This window comes from Gracilinanus agilis, chromosome 1, assembly GCF_016433145.1.
Source record: "Gracilinanus agilis isolate LMUSP501 chromosome 1, AgileGrace, whole genome shotgun sequence".
Lineage (NCBI taxonomy): Eukaryota > Metazoa > Chordata > Mammalia > Didelphimorphia > Didelphidae > Gracilinanus > Gracilinanus agilis.
The window spans coordinates 607,036,703-607,057,467 of record NC_058130.1 but is presented as its reverse complement, the minus strand read 5'-3'; the positions used below and the strand labels follow the sequence as shown (position 1 = coordinate 607,057,467).

At 39.0% G+C, this 20,765-nt stretch overlaps 1 protein-coding gene across 1 annotated transcript in view; it reads left to right on the top strand.

Moving 5' to 3' along the window:
* The window catches only part of SMIM13 (small integral membrane protein 13), a 51,671-nt gene extending 45,964 nt beyond the window's left edge, over positions 1-5,707 (top strand). The window contains exon 3 of the mRNA XM_044667733.1: positions 5,622-5,707. The gene's annotated coding sequence lies outside the window, so the exon portion shown is untranslated. The remainder of the gene's footprint in view (positions 1-5,621) is intronic.
* Positions 5,708-20,765: the final 15,058 nt, after the last annotated feature.

The window sequence follows — 20,765 nt, the reverse complement described above, 5'->3', positions numbered from 1 at the left end:
TCTTTCCCAACAATGTCTTCCCCAGTCAGTTCGATTTTCTGGACCCTGTGGTCTCTGGGAAAGTTAGTCCCCAAATTCCTTCAATCAGTGCCTGTGCCTTGTGCCTGATGAAAAATGTCATTTTCTTTAGCTGTGTTGTATATACTATGCTAGAACAATGGATAAAGTGCCAGCCTGAAGCCAGAAAGACTCATCTTCCTGAGTTCAAATCAGCTTCAGACACTTACTTGCTGTGTGACTGGGGCAAGTCACTTAACTTTGCTTGCCTCTGTTTCTCAACTATAAAATGAACTGGAGAAGGAAATAGCAAATTTCTCTGGAACCTTTGCCAAGAAAATTCCAAATGGGATCATGAAGAGTTGGACATGACTGAAACAACTAAGTAGCAGCAACAAATGCACACTTCATGTGTTTTTCTGTGCTTTCCTTCTAAACCCGTGGCAGAGAGATGGAGAAAGGTAAGAACTTTCTTATATTGATTGTCTGCCACATAAATGTGAGCTATGCTTATGGGTCAACAACTTGGTCTTAATAATAATCCACACATTCACCAGGTTGGCTAAAATGACAAAAGGGCAAAATGATAAATGTTGGAGGGCATAGGGAGAAGCAGGGACATCAATACACTGTTGGTGGAACTGTGAACTGATCCATCCATTTTGAAAAGCTATTTGGAATGACACCCAGATAGCTGTAAAACTGTGTATGTCTTTATTCTATTTGGGTCTGTTTCTTAAAAATATCAGGGAAGGGGCAGCTGGGTAGCTCAGTGGATTGAGAGTCAGGCCTAGAGACAGGAGGTCCTAGGTTCAAATCTGGCCTCAGCCACTTCCCAGCTGTGTGACCTTGGGCAAGTCACTTGACCCTCATTGCCCACCCTTACCACTCTTCCACCTACGAGACAATACACCGAAGTACAAGGGTTTAAAAAAAAAATATCAGGGAAAAAGGAAAGGAATCTGTCTGTTCCCAAATATTTATAGCAGCTTTCTTTGTGGTGGCAAAGAACTGGAAATCGAGGGGATGCCCATCAATTGGGGAATGGCTAAACAAATTGGGATATGGGATTGTGATGGAATACTACTGCACCATAAAAAACATGAGCAAATTAATTTTTTAAAAACTTAGAACTATAGTTGGAAAATCTTGAACCCCTGAAGACTGCATTGCCCAGAATTCCTTTCTGTATCACCTATAATGCTTTTCCTTTTGTTTACATTTGTATGGTCACATTTATATAAGTTCTGAGGCTCCTCCTTGGTCTTTCTCTCTTTTGCTCCTGGGAGTGGGCTGGTTAGTAACCTTTTAGTTAGGTCTCCTTTGTTAGTTTATCATTAATAAAAACTTTATTAAATATAATATTTAGTTATTGGATATTGATTTTAAAATCCACATACATGAGATAATGAAGAGTGAAATGAGTAGAACCAAGACAAGATTATGTATAGCTACAGATTTAATATTTAAAGAATAATTTGTGAATATTCACCTCTAGAATGAACTGAAAAGTGGAAACGTGAAAGATATAATCTATACATTTTACCAGATAATGCCTTCTATGGTATGGGAAAGGGAAGGAAGGGCCAAATAAAAAAAAAATAAATTAAAATAGTAATGTCCCAATGATCTCCTTTATTACTAAGTTGTTCTGTTTTTCTCCACCTACATTATCTTTGCCTTTCTTCACCATTTGGCAGTAGTGACTTGAGGAAAAATGAATTTGTTATGGTAGACCCACAAGAAAGAACTAGTGGTGATCTGTAGACATTTGGGAATCAGATTTAGTCTGGTATGAGGAAAGAACTTTCTAATAATTACCTAAATGATCTCAAAAGGTAATGTGTCTTCAATCAAATGGCCGCTTAGCGATGTTGCAGAGGTCATTCCTTCTTAGATATGAATTGAATTTGGATTGAAGTCCCATCTAAGTATTATCTAATTACATTATATAATTAAAAAAAAACCTCAGTCAACTAGCAAATCAGTATTTGCATTATTAAGCCAGATATATTTCTGTGTTTTCAGAACAGTGCCTTATTAGATATAGTTTTCAAAATATTTCTACCAAATTAGAAATTACAGCTGGGTCCCAGTGAGTATGAATAATGAATCCCAGAAAGTGTCTGCATGTATTCAAATTTACACTATTCATAGTTATAACTGTAAAATATGGTAATTGATTTCAGCTCAATGGAAATATGCAGTTTGCATTTGAATAAATGCAACCACTTTGGGGGGATTCATTATTCATCTTAGTGGGACCTAGTTGTACTTCTGAACAGGACCTGAAGATGGAGTTGGGTTCAGATGTGAATTGCTTTACAAAGTGCCACATTAGGTACTTCTTAGCTGTCAGAAATGTGACAAACCCTTGCCTCTCTTCTGCCTTAGGAGCTCTAGCAACTGGGAAGACAGGAAAGTTTTCTTATGGCAAGTGGAACTTAAGTCCAGCCTAGAAGGAAGGTAGGAGTTCCAGGAGGTAGAGAAGGGATGGGAATGCATTCAGAAAGAGGCCCAGGGGGGCAGCTGGGTAGCTCAGTGGATTGAGAGCCAGGCCTAGAGAAGGGAGGTCCTAGGTTCAAATCTGGCCTCAGACACTTCTCAGCTGTGTGACTCTGGGCAAGTCACTTGACCCCCATCGCCTAGCCCTTACCACTCTTCTGCCTTGGAGCCAATACACAGTATTGACTCCAAGATGGAAGGTAAGGGTTTAAAAAAAAAAAAAGAAAGAAAGAAAGAGGCCCAAGTAGTCACCAGAAATCTAATGAATGCCTTGGCAAACTGTGCAGAGATCATTCCTAATGCCAGCCACAGAAGAAGACCTGTGTTATTTTTGTACCTCCCTACACAGCACATAAAATTAGAATAGCCACATCACCTGCCCCCTCATTATTTCCCAAGACAAATATATTGTCATCAGCCTGAGTCAGGAGGATGGGAATAGAATCAGAACCATTGTTCTGGGAGTAGGATGATTGTTTCCCCCGTTTCTTGTCCTGCCTTTAGTTCTACAGAACAATAAAAGGAACAATTGTAGATCATTTATTTCTTCTGCATGGCTTTGCTAGGAGACTTAATCCATGGAAAGTGCTTATACCGACACACTACAGTGAAGGCTGGTTGGGGCAGGGACAGTGTTTTCTGAAGTTTCTTGGATGTGGACAGATAGGAACTCAGAGCCAGTTGGGCCTTTTATTAACGGAGAAAGTAAAGTTAAATGAAGCGGAGGGGGGAAGGTTGCAGTGGAGGTAGAGTCCTGTAGGCTGAGAAATCCATCCCATTGCCTGGACCTTCCCCATTCTGTGGAGGAAGGGACTTTTAACCACTAGGTGGCATCAGGTCTCAAGATTTTACGGAGGGACAGGCTGCTGGTTTGGCCAGAGCAGGCCCCTTTGACACAGTATTAGTCATTAGTATTAGTTGCCCTGTTTTACTTGACCCTATTAGTTATTTTAACACTTACTTTATTCCAGAACCTGAAGGACTGCAGCCAGATGACAATGTTTCTAGCTGTAATGATTACAATTATCATCATAATGGGGTTCAAATTCAATTATAAAAATAGTAATACGCTTTTTTTTTCCTTTTAAACCTTTATCTTCTATCTTAGAATTAATACTGTGTAAGGGCTAGGCAATGGGGTTAAATGACTTGCCCAGGATCACACAGCTAGGAAATGTCTGTGATCAGATTTGAACCCATGACTTCCGGTCTCTAGGCTCGGCTCTCTATCCATTGAGCCACCTAGCTGCCCCTAATAAAGCCTTTTTATGTTCATATTTTAATAGAGGAGAAATCCAAGTTTCAGGTCACCTAGACCAAGTAAGCTTTGGTAGTTACATATAAAGAGCTCTCATAAATAGAATTTGTAGCCACAGGCACTTCCTGGGCACTGTCAGCTCTTTACCTCTCTTCTGCCTTAGAGCCAATCATAGTATTCATTTTGGGACAGAAGGTAAAGCTTTAAATAAATAAATAGCATTTGCAGCCTGACTGTAATAGACCCCTGGACTTTATAATCAGGAGACTTGAGCTGAAGGAATGACTCTACCACTTTTTATTTATGTAACTTCGAGCAAATTACTTACTCTCTAGGTCTCAGGGTTTCTTTTTAAACCTTTGCCTTCCATCTTAGATTCTAAGGCAGAAGAGAGGTGAGGGCTAGCCAATTGGGGTTGTGACAATGGTCACACAGCTAGGAAGTATCCAAAGTGAGATTTGAACCCATGATCTCTCATCTCTAGGCCTGGGTCTCTATCCACCGAGCCACCTAGCTGCTCTTCTTAGGTCTCAATTTATAAGATCACAAGATTTAGATTACAAATTTACACTTGGAAGGGACCTTAGAAATCATCCAGGACAACCTCTTCATTTTGTGGTTAAGGAAAATGAAACCAGTAAAAGTTAAGTGATTTACTAAAAGTCACATAGATTATAACGGATCAAGGTAGGAGCTGAATGAACACACAACCCCTTAGTTCCAAAGCTAGCACTCTTTCTTATAGAAAAACAGGCAAAGAGAAATGAAGGCCATGTAGCTATTAAGTAGGAGAACTGGAATTCAAATTAGACTTTAAGATTACAATTCTAATGGATTTTCTCATCATACCACATTGCCTCATTTGGATTTAAAAAAATCTTCATGCATATTTTTAGTTTCATCATCTGTAAAAGGAGGGGGAAAGACTAGATAACCTCTAAAGTTCTTTGCAGTTCTGACACCTTGCTCTGAGGTGATTCTAAACTTTACCTTCCAAATTAACACTTGAATCTGTTCCAGAAAAGGAATGACAAAGATAACTCCCAACAGGTCCAGATGCTGAGTTTTAAGAGTAGAGGTTCTTGTACTTGGTTTGGGGAAAGTCTGCAGTTGATAGTGGTGGGCTTTGCACTCATGTCTCTTAAAAGGGATTGACCTTATGGCAAAAAACTGTCAAATGGAGGATCTGGAACAAGCCCTGGTGGCTTCTGGGAGTCTGCAGGGACATGTGCTCAAAGATTCTGAACAGCCGATGAAGGGAAAGCCTATGAGATGACCCCTAGGGGCTTTCACAGGTTTTATTTGGACTTTTGCTTTTTATATCTCCAGGAGGTTCTTAGAATGAAGAAATTTGAGAAATACTTCCAAGTAAGGGAGAAAGAGGGAAATATCATAAAACTGTACCATCTTTAGGGGACAACTAAGTACCTCAGTAGACTTAAGAGTCAGGTCTAGAGACAGGAGGTTCTGGGTTCAAATGTGGCCTCAGACACTTCCTAGCTGTGTGACCCTGGGCAAATCACTTAACCCCCTCTGCTTGGAACCCATACACAGTATTGATTTTAAGACAGAAGATAAAAGGTTTTTAAAAAAATAAAACTATTCCATCTCTTTATATCTTATAGGGGCTAAGTGCCATTTTTCTTTTTTGTTTAAGTCATCAATATATTTCGTTAGGTGGTATGATGCTCACCGCCCTAATAAATTGGATGGAAAATAGTTATTAATTAATAATGTTTTCATTTGTTCTTTTTCAAAGAGGACCACTGGCATCCCAGAGTGCTGTCTTGACTTGAATGTGAGTTGGATTTAAGTGAGGCAGAGTTGCACACAGTCATCAGGCTCCCTCTCTCTCTTCCAGAGTTCTCCAAGCCCAATGGCGAGATAAGAATTGAGATGACCACCGATGGCCAGGGACACAGGGGACATCTGACCAGGCTCTCAGCGCTCCTCAGTGCCTGCTTCAGCCCCTTCATGGCTGCTGGAATGAATCATTCTCATCTGACTATTGATTTATTCCACCAGGGGGAAGTCTTCGCCTGCTTGGCACAGACTTGTTGTCAGTTACCTGCTCGTCAGTTACCCTCAACCTGGATAGAGATATTTGGGTATATATTATTAATATACCAATATATTTCTTGTATATATACCAAATATATTTATATAGTATTTAAAAAACCAGGTTGAATTAATAATATATAACAATATATAATAAAAAAACCTATCAATAAGACATTATAATAATATAATAATTATTGATACTATATCATGGTATTAATTCTATCTGATATTAATTCTTATTATACTTGACATTTATATAGCTTTATAAAATACCTAATTTAAACATTTTTATTTGAATGTTATAAATACTCTGAAAAAAAAACACACAAAAAAAAAGGAAAGGTAGTCCCTACCCTCAAGGAGTTTACAGCCTATTTGGGGGAGACAACATACAAAAGGAGGCAGGAGAGTTGGGGAGGGAGATACCAGGTGGTATGAGGCTAGAAGTAAATTTCCAGAATTGAAAAAAACAGGACAGCATGGGGGTTAAGTGACTAATCCATGGTCTCACAGTTAGGAAGTATTTGAGTCCATATTTGAACCCAGGATTGCCTATCACTAAGTCTGGCTCTCAATCCACTGAGCCACCCAGCTGCCCTTGAGATTCTACCTTTCTGAGCAATTGCTTATCTTTATTGGAAGAACAAAATCTTCCCCTCCCTAAACTAATGAAATCACAAGCCTAATTAAAAAAGTACACTGCCAGTCTCACATCGTTATTGCGGGCAAGTGACTTAGTAAAATATGTTATATGACTATGAGTTACTATTGCTATAAAGACTAAAACCCAGTTTAATTAAGTTTAATTTCTATATCCTGTATAACAGAGAAGACACTTGGTACGACTCTACATTTAAAAAAAGAAGAAGAAGAAGAAGTTTTGGCATCATGAAGGTCTCTGGATTTCATGAAATGACCTTTATTTTATATTCAAGTTCTCATGTGTAGAGGCTTTAAATGGATGGAAAGGATGAAAAATCTGGAAAACTGACTGTTGTGAGCCACAGAAATTATAATGCTTTCATTGTTTCCAGAAAGCAAAAACATCCCAGACCAAAAATTAACCTTACAGACAGTGAATTGTGTCAGGCTGGTACCCTTGCAGCCTACTCTGCCAAAGCTGAGATGTCTGGAGCTGTGGGTGTGTAGGATGGTGGAAGGCCAGGCAGAGGGAGAGGGAGAGGGAGGAGGCTTCAATTATTGAAGAATTATGCAGTTACATTCCTGGCCTCCCTCTTCCAGGAACTCAGATTTATTCATTCATTGCTGCTAGGAAGAGGTATCTGGAGAGGTCAGAGCCAGGGGTCCTTAGTTCCCAGTTCTGTCTCCAATCGGTGACATAACTTTAGGTAAAATCTCTTTGTTTCATAATTACTCCATCTGCCAAATAGGGATAATGATATTCATTGCGGGTTAAGGTTGAAATGCTTTGAGATTCCTAGGAGAAAGTTTCCAAATATTATGTACTAGTTTACAGTTTCATTGGGTTAGTAACTTAATTTCTATAGCAGTATATGGTTTACAAGGAACTTTCTACAAAACAACCTTCTTATGCGATATGTAGTACAACTATTATCCCATTTTATAGATGAGGCAATTGAGGTTCCCAGAACTTAAGCAACTGGTCCCTGGTAACACTTAGTAGTTGTTAGAGCCAGGATTCAAGCCCAAGTCCTTCAACTCTTTCTGGTTTCTTTCTTTCATACAGGGGAAATGTTTTCTTTGTAACTTTAAATTTTACTTTTTCCAATCAATAAGCATTTTTCTCTTCCTTCTACTCCTCCCCTGCCAAAAAAAGAAAAAAAGAAAACCCTTGTAATAAATATGCATAATCAAAATAAACATTCACATTGGACCTATCTAAAAATATATCTTGGGAACTAGGCAAACATTTTCTACAATCCAATTCAATTCAACAAACATTTATTAGGTGCCGTCTATTTACAGGCCCTGTACTAGACACTACATATACAAAAAAGAAAGAAGGAAGGAAGGAGAGAGGAAAGGAAGAAGGAAAAGAAAGAAAGAGAGAGAGAGAGGGAGGGAGGAAGGAAGGAAGGAAAGAAAGGAAAGGAAGGAAGGAAAGGAAAGGAAAGGAAAGGAAAGGAAAGGAAAGGAAAGGAAAGGAAAGGAAAGGAAAGGAAAGGAAAATGTAGAAAGGAGAAAGAAGGAAGAAGGAAGGAAGGCAAATTTGGAGCTTTTTAGCTAGAATGAGAATAATAAACCCAAGTTTTTAATACCATTCTTTGGCAAGCCTATGAGGCCCAGATTAGGCCTATACTCTCAGTATGTGTGAAAGAGTTGAGACATCAGAGTGACAAAACTCCCCAAATTTATATGATCCTCTGGGTTAGAGGATAAGAAGAGAGGGAGTGCTCTGGTTATAGAAGTATGTTGCAATACTTGGGGAGAGAAATAAGGAAGCTAAGAATTTTCTTTTGTCCATCTGAAACCTAGGGTCTTGGGTTGTTTGTTTTTTTTTTTAAAACATGGCTGTGAGGAAAGACCTTCTGGTGATACACTGAAAGCTGGTATACTATAGAGAATACCTGGATAATTTTTTGGGACAGGAGTAACATTTTCTGGTCCAGAAGGTGAGTTTCCAAGGACATACGGCATGGCACAACTGTAGAGGAATAAGTTTAAGGTGATGAACCAAGGTTTTATGATTGGTGTCCATTGAATTAGTTGCTTTATTTTATTAGCGTAACCTCTATTATGTCAAGGCCTGTTTGGGCAGAAAGAACAGCATGAGAATAGAATGTAAAATAGACTTGCTCAAGTGTGAACCAGCTCACTTGACTTTACCATGTCAGTGATAAAGAATAATTGTTTAAAATCATTGAAGTTTAAAAGAAACTTCAGATATTTAACATAACAGATATCAAATATTCAGATATTTGATATTCTGGTGTTTGACATTTTTCCTTTTCTTGATTAGAAAGTCAATGGGTGTTTTGGATAATTTGGTAGATTTTGTTTGGAGGAGGTATTGTTTATGCTTTAGCAAGCTGGTTTTGATTTTTTCCCCCTATAATTTAGAGGACAGGAGTATAGAGAAAGGAACTAAATGAGGCAATGTGGTATAGTGGACAGAACATTGGGCATAAGAAGACAGGGTTCAAATCCTGGTCCTAAAATTTGTTAGCTGTGTGAATCTTAATCTTTCCAAGTTTCAGTTTTCTCATCTGTAAAATAAAGATCCTGATACTTACACTGGCTACTTTATAGAGTTGTTACAGGGAAAATGCTTTGTAAAACTTGACATATGAGTTCTTATCAGGAACTGTGGGGCAAACATCTTACTTTCTAGAGAATCTCATTAAATTTAGATAAAATTCAAACAGTATAGGATTAAAACAAAAACAAACAAAAGTCCCAACTTTCACATTCTCAGTATTAGATTGAAGAGAAAAACAAACCTCTGTTATCTGTGAGAACTTTCTTCTTTGGGGAATTTTGAGGATTTGGAAGAGAGGAAGATCAGGTACAAGACTGTTAAACTGGACTCTAATGTGTAAGCTACCCATGGGACAAGGGAGAGAGAAACTCATGATCAGTTTACAAATACTCTCAATTGGCTCTTGCCCACTTGCCCATTGTCCTTGAGAGCACATCTTTAAGAAAGGAGGCTGTAACACAAACCAAGATTTTGGTGAGACAGTGGTAACCATCCCCAGAAGGCAGATAACCTTTTTGAGAAAAGAGAAAAAGGTGATGTCTGACTCTTAAAGCTAGAGGCTGGACACAATCCAAGAACCAATGCAAAATGGGTCATTTTAGAAAAAGGAGGACCTCTGTAATAATTTACACAAAAAACTCACTGTTGGAAGAAATCTCAGAAGTCCAACTCATACCTGAATAAGAATTCCCTCCACAACATCCTTTCTTTTAAAAGAAATATTTTTACCCACATTAGATGTCAGTATAATTTTTAACATTAAAAAAATTCAAATTCCAAATTCTCTACCTCCCCCCTCAAAAGGGAAAGCAATCAGATATAGTTTACATGTTCAATCATCCTCTCCATCATTCTGGACCAATGACCATCCAGCTTCTGGTTGAAGACCTACAGTGTTAAAGAATTCATGTTATGATGTAACTTATTCTAATTTTGGATAATTCTAATTATTAGGATATCAAGGTGATGCAATAGGTGGTGCATTAGGCGTGGAGTCAGGAAGACCCAAGTTCAAATCTGGACTCAGATACTATCTGTGTATAATCTGGGAAAGCCACTTAATTCTGTTTGCCTCAGTTTCTGCATTTATAAAATGAGCAGGAAGAAGGAAATATTTAATTACTATAGTATTTTTGCCAAGAAAACCCCAAATGGGGTCATGAAAAGTTGTATACAACTGAAACAACTGAACAACAAAAATTGTTAGGTCACAGGACCTGTTTTCTCATCTGTAAAATAAAGAGATTGGAAGTAAATCTCTAGGTCTCTTCCAAGTTTAAATCCTATTATCTTCTAAGTTCTTCTTTCTGAGTGAAACAGAATAAATGTAATCCTTCTTCTACCTGACATCACTTCAAATACTTGAAGGCAGCTCTCATTGCTGTCCGTCCAGTCTAGTCATCCTAGATTACAGTGCAACATCTAGTAGCAGCTCCCAACTTTTTGAGTGGGTTCCTCAAGGAATGCTTACTCTAGGCTCAAAGCATTCTGTGGGTCCTCATCTCCTCAAATAACAGATGAATAAATCCCTGCTGATTTTTACTTTTTACCGCTAATGGTCAGGAAGAAGACATTATTAATTGAAAACAAAGACATTTAATGAAATAGCCGAGTAAGAAAAGTAGCAACAAAGCATTTTCACTATAAACCTACAATATACTTTCCCACAAACACACCCCAACTTTGTTAGGAAAAATGGTCTTATGTAGGGAACATTCGGGGAGAGGAGATGCATGTAAGGAACGTGAAGATACACACATAGAGTAATGTAGTTGTAGGGAACATGTATGGTCACAGCATCTGCATAGAACAACTCACCTCTGAAGCTGCAGAGTAGCTTTTTTCTAATGATATTATGCTATTCTTCTCAGACACGGGTCCCTCCATTAGAAACTTCAGCAGAGCTTTTAGTGAACATTCTATACATTTCCCAGAGTCATCATTTGAAGGCTAAACTGTAAACCAGGTAATGTTTACTCATTACCAAATAGCTCTGCATCTGTAAAATGAGGATAACAATAGCAAAGAGGCTAAAATGATCTATTTGTAAAGTGCTTTGCAAACTTTAAAGTGCCATATAGATGCTAGCCATTATTATTATTGTTATCATTATTATTTATTCTTCCTTTTGCCCCCACAGTGTGTAAATAGAATTAGCCAGATCCCATTAATAGTCAAAAATCTACTCAACCCAGGCGTGCTAATGATGTCACTCCCACCTCCCTTAGTGGGGAGGGGAGACGAGTTACCCACACGTGACAATAAGTAACAAATCAAGAATAAGGGACTGCCCTTTGGGCAGTCCAAATCAATGTAGAAACTGCCATTTGTCCATTTGAATTAGAGGTGGACCACAGGAAGTGATGAAAGACACGATCTCTTTAAGTAAGTGAGTGAACTTCCTGTGGGGGCAGTTGCCCTCTGGAACTGGAGGAAGAAGCATCTCCTGAGACCACAGACAGCTTACACTCTGTATTGTCACGTGGGTAAGTTAGGCTGGCTTCCTTGGCCTAGCTGGGCCAATTCTAAACTCTGCCTATCTGGCTGTTGGGCCTTGTGGCTTACAGCTTCATTTATTTAGCCTTCTAACCTCCCTTTTTCTCTTTATTCCTACCCTTACCTACCTGATTGTAAATAAACTCCTCAACCCGATGCTGACTTGGGTCTGATTTAATTACGGAATCAACCTGAATTGTTGATTCCTGGCGGCCACATAATTTTAATATATAGCTATAATAACTAAATTTTAATTCTTACAACAGTGACTACAGGGACAATTTAATAAAAAGAACAGAGTTTCTAATACCAATTTTTTTCTATGTAATCAATTTTTGCAATCCTCATCTCAGTAGGAAAAGATCATCTGATGGTTGCTTCTATTACTTTTCATTTCAAGAGATCCAGATTTCACAAAGTCAAGTAGTTTATGTATTTGAGATGATGGCCACCCAGCACAATCTCCATCTGCACAGAGCTAAGAATCAGATGATTCAGTAGGCAATATCTGACATCCTAGAGAGAAGATGTTAACCTTTGAATAAAGGCAGCCTGATGGACAAAAATCTCTAAATTGATTTAGACAGCAGCACTATTTTTTAAATTAAGGTCATTTAATTATTTAATTAATTTATAATTTTTTTTTTCCTATGGTTACTTGATTTATGTTCTTTCCTTCCCATTCTCCCACCCCATCCCATAGCTAATGAACAATTCCACTGAGTTTTACATGTATCATTGATCAAGACCCATTTCCACATTAATATTTGCAACCGAGTGGTTTGTTTAGAGTCTACATCCCCAACCATATCCCCATCGACCCATGTGATCAAACAGTTATTTTTCTTCTGTGTTTCTACTCTCACGGTTCTTTCTCTGTATGTGGATAGTGTTCTTTCTCATAAATCCCTCAGAATTGTCTTGGGTCATTGCATTGCTGCTAGTACAAAAGTCCATTACATTCAATTGTACCACAGTGTATCCATCTCTGTTTACAATGTTCCCCTGGTTCTGCTCCTTTCACTCTGCATCACTTCCTGGAGGTTGTTCCAGTTCACATGGAATTCCTCCAGTTCATTATTCCTTTCAGCACAATAGTATTTCATCACCAACAGATACCACAATTTGTTCAACCATTCTCCAATTGAAGGGCATTCCCTTATTTTCCAATTTTTTGCTACCACAATAGCACAGCTATAAGTATTTTTGTACACATATTTTTCCCTATTATCTCTTTGGGGTACAAACCCAGAAGTGGTATGGCTGGATCAAAGGGCAGGCAGTCTTTTAAAGCCCTTTGGACATAGTTCCAAATTGCCTTCCAGAATGGTTGAATCAATTCACAACTCCATCAGCAATGTATTAGTGTCCCAATTTTGCCACATCCCTCCAACATTTATTACTTTCCTTTGCTGTCATACTAGCTAATCCAGCAGCATTAATTTTGAAGTGATGTATATTATTTTTAATATTTAAAAACAGTTACTTGATTTTTGTATATTTGTCTATTTCTATAAAATTATTATCAATTTTTCCCTTAACTACCTGAAAAATATCTGAAAAAATAGAATAGGATGTACTTTTAGTTTTCCTTAATATTAGGATATGAAAAATGATTGTAGTCAGGGTTCTGTAAGCAAAAAAGTATCTTTATGTCATAGATTTAAACATGAAAATCTTAGAAAGCTTGAGTAGTGGATTGTCCAAATTTGCTTGTTCTCATTCTATCCAGAAATCTTGCTATTCTCCATTCAACCACTTTTGCTGACAGTTTTAATGTTACTTCAAATGGAAAGCTCATTTTCCCCTACTCTCTGTTGCTCATAAATGGTTGAACAGATAGATAGCTAAAGCATTTTTAAGTGCTTACTATCAGCCTGACAGACTGCAAAGTGCTGGGAATACAAATTCAAGCAAAGCATAGTCCCTGGATAGTCCTTTCCTCAAAAGCTCACATTTAACAGGGAAAGGCAACACATTAAAGGGGATTGGGAAGGTGGGAAGGCTGCTGCTGGTGGAGAAGTGGAGAGTTATGAGTTATAGTCAGAAGTGAAGTGAGCATTGTCCAGGCCATGGACTCACCAAGCAGAGGAGAGGGCCAGTCCAGAGAGAAAGGATCTGGTTAAAAATGCCTCTTCCAAATATCTCTTTCAAATCTTAACTAAAACTGAGAAAGTCTAGACAAGGGCTTCATAAGGAAACCAGACAGCTATGTGGCACATAGAGTGCTGTGTCTGAAGTCAGCAAGATTCACCTTCCTGACTTCAAGTCTGGTCTCAAGCACTAGCTATTTGACCCTGGGCAAATCACTTCACTCTGTTTGCCTTAGTTTCCTCATCTGTAAAATGAGCTGGAGAAGGAAGTGACAAACTACTCCATTGTGTTTGCCAGGAAAACCCCCAATAGGGTCTCTCTCTCTGTATCTATGTCTCTCTTTCCATATCTATCTATCTATCTATCTATCTATCTATCTATCTATCTATCTATCTATCTATCTATCCATCCATCCATCCATCCATCCATCCATCTATCTATCTATCTATCTATCTATCTATCTATCTATCTATCTATCTATCTATCTATCTAGTGTCAATCAGGAGAGAGACAAAAGATTCAGTATCAACAGGTATTTTTAGTGTCTACTGAAGAAGCTAAGGATTATAGAAAATCTGCAATTGATGTAATTTTTCTACTTTTTGAAAGAGAAACCAGGCAATCTATTCACCCTGGCCATTATCATGATCACCATCAGCAATGATTCTACTTTCACTGTCTTCCTCCATCCTGCTTATCTCTCTGCTAATCTAATCTCTGCCCCTTGTGACACATCCCTTCAGACACCCAATGCTGGCTATCTTGTACCTCCTAAGCCTACTCTTCTTCAGTTTAAGTACTCACAGGGTTCCAGAACTTGAGTTTGAACTGAGTCTGCTACTTAACAATGTAAGCGTAGACAAGTCACTTTTCTAGTTGTACCTTGGTTTCTTAATTTGTAAAATGAGCCAGAGAAGGAAATGGCAAACCATTCTAGTATCTTTGCCAAGAAAACCCAAAACTGGATTACAAAGAGTTGTTCACAACTGAAATGATTGAGCAAGTGATAATAAATTCATTCTTTAAAATCCCAACAACAGAGAATATATAATTGGGATGGGGCTGATTCCATGGTGGGTAACAAAGAGGAGGAAGAAATCCATTCTTTTATAAGTCTGTCAATCAGAAAAGAGAGAAAAAAAGGTTCAGTATTGACATATAGCTTGAGTATCCATGGAAGGTAAGGCTCAAATTACAGAAAATTTGTAATTGATACAGCCATCACCATAGCCATCATCATGATCATCATCAATAANTCCTTCCTTCCTTCCTTCCTTCCTTCCTTCCTTCCTCTCTTTCTTCCCTCCCCTCTCTCTATCCTTGCTCTCTCTTCTTGCTCTCTCTCTCTCTCTCTCTCTCTCTCTCTCTCTCTCTCTCTCTCAAACCCTTACCTTCTATCTTTGAATCAAAACAAAATATTGGTTTCAAGGCAGAAGAGTAGGAAGAGCTAAGCAATGGGGATTAAGCCATCTCTAGGCCTGGCTCTCTATTTACCAAGTCACCTAGCTGCCCCTCCTTTCTTCTTTCTTCAGAATTTTATGAATATGTGATCACACAGTAAATTATTGGCAGATCTGAGATCTGAATTCAGATTTCCTGACTCCTATTCCTTTCATTTTTCCACTAGGTTACAGTTCCAGGAGAAGGGAAAGTAGGTCAGGGATGATCATGAAGGTTTTCCTGTTCCCATTTTAAAGAACTATTTCACACCCTCGACACGTTGCCCAGTGCCCCAAAGTTATAAATGAAAACCATCAAAACATTCTAGGAGAACTAGGCACTGGTGCCCAGGAGCAGCTTTTTCTGCCCTACATTCAACTGCCTGGCAGGGAAATAAAATGCCTTTTGGGGCCCCTCCTAAGACTCACAAAGGCCTGGGAACTACAAATACTCAGCAGTCATTTCATTCACTTCCTTAGCAGAGAAGGGACATGATTTCCTCTTCAAAACGGGCCCCCATGAGGTTTGTTCTTACTGTTTTTCGGAGACAATAGCAGGTCATGTGTTCTGCGTCCTTCCCTGTTGGTTTTCCCTTTGTAAACACAATTAGGGAGCTCCTGTAAAACCCTCCTTTGTCAAATCTTAGATTTTTCTCTGCTGTGTCGATTAGTGTCTAGACAGACAGTTAGAATGTACTGCCAGAGGGCCAGCGAGATGTCCATTTCTATTTTTACCTCCGTACACATCCCCAGTGTCCATTTGCCTTGGCTTTTAGGATTGGGAACGGGGGGGGGGGGGTCAGCTTGGATGAGATTCCTAAAAACAGGGAAATGTGGTGTCGTCCTCAGTGTTCACGAGGCTCCATGTCTGACCATTGCTCAAGGAAACATAAATTCCTTTCATGGGAATTTGACGATTTCCTAAAGAAACCAGAGTAGGGTCCCCTCTATCATGAAGGAAGATGATAAAATAATTTAGGATAGTGAGTTCTGTGGGAGAGGTCACTGCTGTTTGATGCTTCACGGTCACACCAGAGACGACTGGATGTAAATTTTTATATAACCTCATCGGGCTGTCCTTTGGGAAACCGCCCACAAAGGGGCAAAACAGGGGGTCCTCGCACAGTTCACTTAACTACAGCTATTGGGAAGTGCCTTAAGTCATCTTGTAAGGGCAAGTTTTTCATAGGCTGAATTTAGGAGTTCGTTTTAGAGGCTGATCATGGGGAACAGCAAGATGAAAGATGAATCCACAAATCCATGGGGTGCAATTGTTTTAGCTGCTCTGTTATGGGCCCTCTTTCCCTGGTAGACTAGTCTCTAATTATTACAATTCTTTCTCTTTCATCCATCCACAAGGTAAAGCTTGTGCTCACATGTTAAGAGCCTGTGAGGACCTGAAGTGACCCAAAAGCAGCCTTTTAGACAGCAGGCCCCCTAGCTCACTTGTTGATTTATCTCCCTCTTGGTCTTTACGTACATTTATATTCTGTATCCCATATACCACAGCCCTGTCCCTTCGAAAGGCTGTGTGGTCCCTGGAGGGTACAGGGGCTGCTGTAGTGGGACGATATGATGACCATCTGAGAGGAGACCTAAACATGTTCTTTGTCCTAGTTATTCTGCTCACCAGGCACAGGCTGTCTTTGGGAAGCTTCCCTTTCAGCCTAAAGTTACTGAGGATGGGGGCCCAATACTTATGAAAGAATTTTAAACTTTAAATTTAAATTAAATTTTAAATTAAAAATTTTAATCTAAAACAATTAATGAGGAGCAGAATAACTACAACAAAACTAGAATTTAAAATTCTCTGGGGCTAAGTTGCCTTGTCTGTAGAGTTATGGATAGATTCGAAATCACAGACAAAATGTCTGAAGGATTTTACTCCATCAGCCTACTTTCTCTTTTCTCACTCCTTGACCTCTTGCAACCCAAGTGGTTGTAAGCCTTGTGGAGGCTCCCCGGTCAGAGTTCCTGGGTAGGCTCCCAGATTGCAAATTTGGTGGCTTTTTCCTCTGTCCTCTTTCTTGAGCTATCTATAGCATTTGACATTGGTAATTATTCCCTTTTGTTGTATTTTATTAGGGATGTTCATGAATCTCTTGGTTCTTTAGCTTGTCTTGCTGTTCCTTTTCTTTGTGCCCTTTACTAGAGCACATTCATATAATAATAATACATAACACTATATATCTAATGTAATAATAATATTAGCTAGTATTTATGTAGTGTTTATTACATTCTAGGCATTGTGTTAAATGCTTTACAGTTATCTCATTTAATCCCACAACAACTCTGAGAGCTAAGTGCTATTGTTGTCCTCATTCTACAAATGAGAAAAGAGAGTTAAACAAAGGTGAAGTTACTTGTCCAGCAGGGAATGGTATCCACTTCCAGAGAAACAACTGCTGGAATCGGATAGATGAGGATCAGAGTATTCTATGCTTCACATCAGTGATTTATGGTTTTATTTCGGAGTTTGGGTTTTGTATGAGTGAGCTCTTACAACAATGACCAATATGGAATGATAATAAAAATAAAATTAAAAACAAAAGTTACTTATCCAGGATCACACAGCTAGTAGGTAGCTAAGGCTAGATTTGAACTCAGGTCTGGTACCCTAACCACAGTGCCACCTAGCTTTCTCACTATTTCCCATTTCCTAACTTTCTCTTGACTATTCCTAAATGGATGTCCCAATGAATATCAAATGGATCCTCTTTCTCCTAGTTGCTAGTGTTCTCTCCCCAAAGATCTCCTACTTACTTTCCTGCATCTGATTTTGTGTTTACATGGGGGAGGGAGTATTTTCCTAACCCAATTGATAAAATTTTAGGGTATAACGGGTAGGTAACAGAGGAAACGTGGTTAAAGTTTTGTTCCTTTAAGCCTTCAAATAGTCGCTTTCACAACTTGTGAAAGACATGGGAGTGCTCCCCAAGAGGAAGGTTTTGTTCATGAAGGTTTTTGACCTATTTGTGTCGATTATTTATTAAATATAAATGTGCCAGTTGGGGCTTGTGAGCATCACGTTGGGAGTGTGGTGGTAATTTCCCTTGGGGGACCCAGCTCTGAAGTTTAAATTGTGGGGAAAGCTGAGAGGGAACTTCTTGTCTCCTCTTTGCACAAGTAGTTTTTCACATTAGACTGAAAGAGCCTTGAAGACAAAAGCTGTTCTGACTTTGTCTTTGTAGTGCCAATGCTTAGCATAGTACTCAAAGAGGACCAAACTGATATTCACCATGTCATACATTCACAATGTACAGTGTGTCCGACTGTGGTTGATCAGACCAACCTGGGCTCGGAATGTATGCAAGGCAGCTAGGAGATTCAGTGGACACAGTATCAGGCCTGGAGTTGGGAAATCTCCTTTTGCTGAGTAAATCTGCTCTTACACACTAGCTGTGTGACCCTGGGCAAATCACTTCACCCTGTTTGTCTCAAATTTCTTCCTCTGTAAAATGAGCTGGAGAAGGAAACAGCAAACCATTCCAGTATTTTTGCCAAGAAAACCCCAAATGGGGGTCACAGAATTGGACAGGGCACCAATGAATGAACAAAGCAAACTGAGATCTAGAGAGGTTAATTAATAGGCACTTACTGAATGCTTGCTGAATTGAAAGATCTGCTGATACCTCTAAATCAACAGGTCCAAGAACACAAATATTATCTTTCTTCTCAGACTTACTCTCTCTTTTGGTGACATTATTTTATTTCTAGAACCTCTAACCATCCATTCTCTAACATTCAAGACAGTGTTATCTTCAGTTCTCTCTTCTTTTCCATCTTTCACCCAATAGGTAGCCAAATCCTTTCAATTTTACCACTGTGATACGTCTCACATCTGCCCTCTCCTCTATTCCCACTGCTACCAAGCTAATACAGATCCTCACTTCCACCCACCTGGATTATTGCAAAAGCTTCCTAACCTTCTTGCTTCCATTTGTTCTCTGTCCTACAACTTGTCCTTTTAGTGGTGCCAATCTAGTCCTCCTCAAACACAAGTCTGATCAGGTCACTCCATTGCTCAATAGGCAAGGCTTCCCACTGCCTACCAACTAAAGTTCAACCCTGAGCTTTGCTTCCACCATTCCCTTACTCACGGCGTTCTATACCTGGAATACCCTTGCCCCAGATCCTTCATGGTCATCTAATTCCTTTCCACTCCAAAGCCTCCTCCTCTACAGAGGAGTAATCCACTGCTCAAGGACAGTGACTGGTGTGTAAGAAGGCAGAACAGAGAAAGTCACCCAGCATGAAAAGGAATGGATAGGTTGCCATTTGAATTATATTATCTTTCTCCTCAAAACAATTCCATGAAAACTTCCCTGATTCTCCTAGTCTACAATAATATTTCTCTTTCCAGAGCACACGCAACCTTTTTGGTACCTTTTTTATCCATTAGCATTATTTGTATGATATATTCTGTTATGAGAACACATATAGATCTATGGACAAAAACTCTATCATATCACTACTTCATTCCTCACTTAGCATCGAGAAGAGAACTCCATGCATTCATCTTTTAAATGGTTTGTTGAATCAAATCAAAGATCTCATAGAATGGAGAGATGGAAAGGACCTCAGAGATGAATTAGTCTAGACCCTTCTTTTTATAGATAGATGCTGAGGTTAGAAAAGGAAAATAATTTACTCAAGTTCACAAACCTAGTATCAGAGCCAAGATTTTTCCACATTTTGAATTAATTTGATTTGACTTTTAAATTTTATTTTTCTTGGTATATATTCAAATAAAATGAACAGTGATGATTAGGGGAATATCATACAAATTGGAATTCACTTGAATAGCAGCAGTGCACATGACTGTAGCAGTCTGGATTGCAAGTGATTTGGGATTCAGATGTAGTCATTATACCAGTTGTCTCCAAAGCGGGGGTCTTGAACCCTGGAATGCTTCAGCATGACTTTAAAGGGCTCTTGATCAACCAAGAATAGAATGGGAAGATGGGTGGCATTCCACTCTTCCTACCATAATCAGTTATGGGTCATCACCAATACAACCACACCACTGGGGGGAAATAGGGATGTTAATCTCCCAAAGACTTCAATTGAGGAGATTTCAATGTGCTTATCTCCCAAAAGAATCACAGGGGGGATTGTTGGAAGAGAATTTCTCTCTCCATTATGTTGCTTTGTTTAAGGTCATCTCTCAATGACCTCGAGGTCAAAGACTACTGAGTAAATTCAGGTATAGATAGGCCCTCAGAGAAAGGAAGTAAAAGAACCAAGGAACCAATGAGACAGGGAACTGATTCCACCAGCAGCCCAGGCAAATTAAGAAATTATGGTTGGTTCCTGAGACATGATGTGTGAGAGCTATGGGTGGAGAAAAGAGATTATAAGTAGAGACCAGGTGGTCTTTGGGGGTCTTCTGACTGGATCATGGAGAGCTGAGGAACCCTTGGCAGAGGTTAGCTTCAATCCATCATGACAGTCAATAGATTAGTAAGCTAAATACCTCTCTACCTCTTTCCTACTATTCCCTCTCTTTACTACTACGACTACTACTTTGATTTAATAAAGTTATAAAGCTACTATCAGACTCTTAATTTTAATTATTATACCTTTTATCACTCAACACCTTCCATCTCTATCCCCTCCATGGTAGACAAACTTTTACCTTTTTTCTTTTTCCCTTGGTGTGGCATCCTCAGGGAAGTTATAACCTAAATTCAGCCTTGAGACTTGCAACGGCAGTTGCGTGGATGCTATTGGG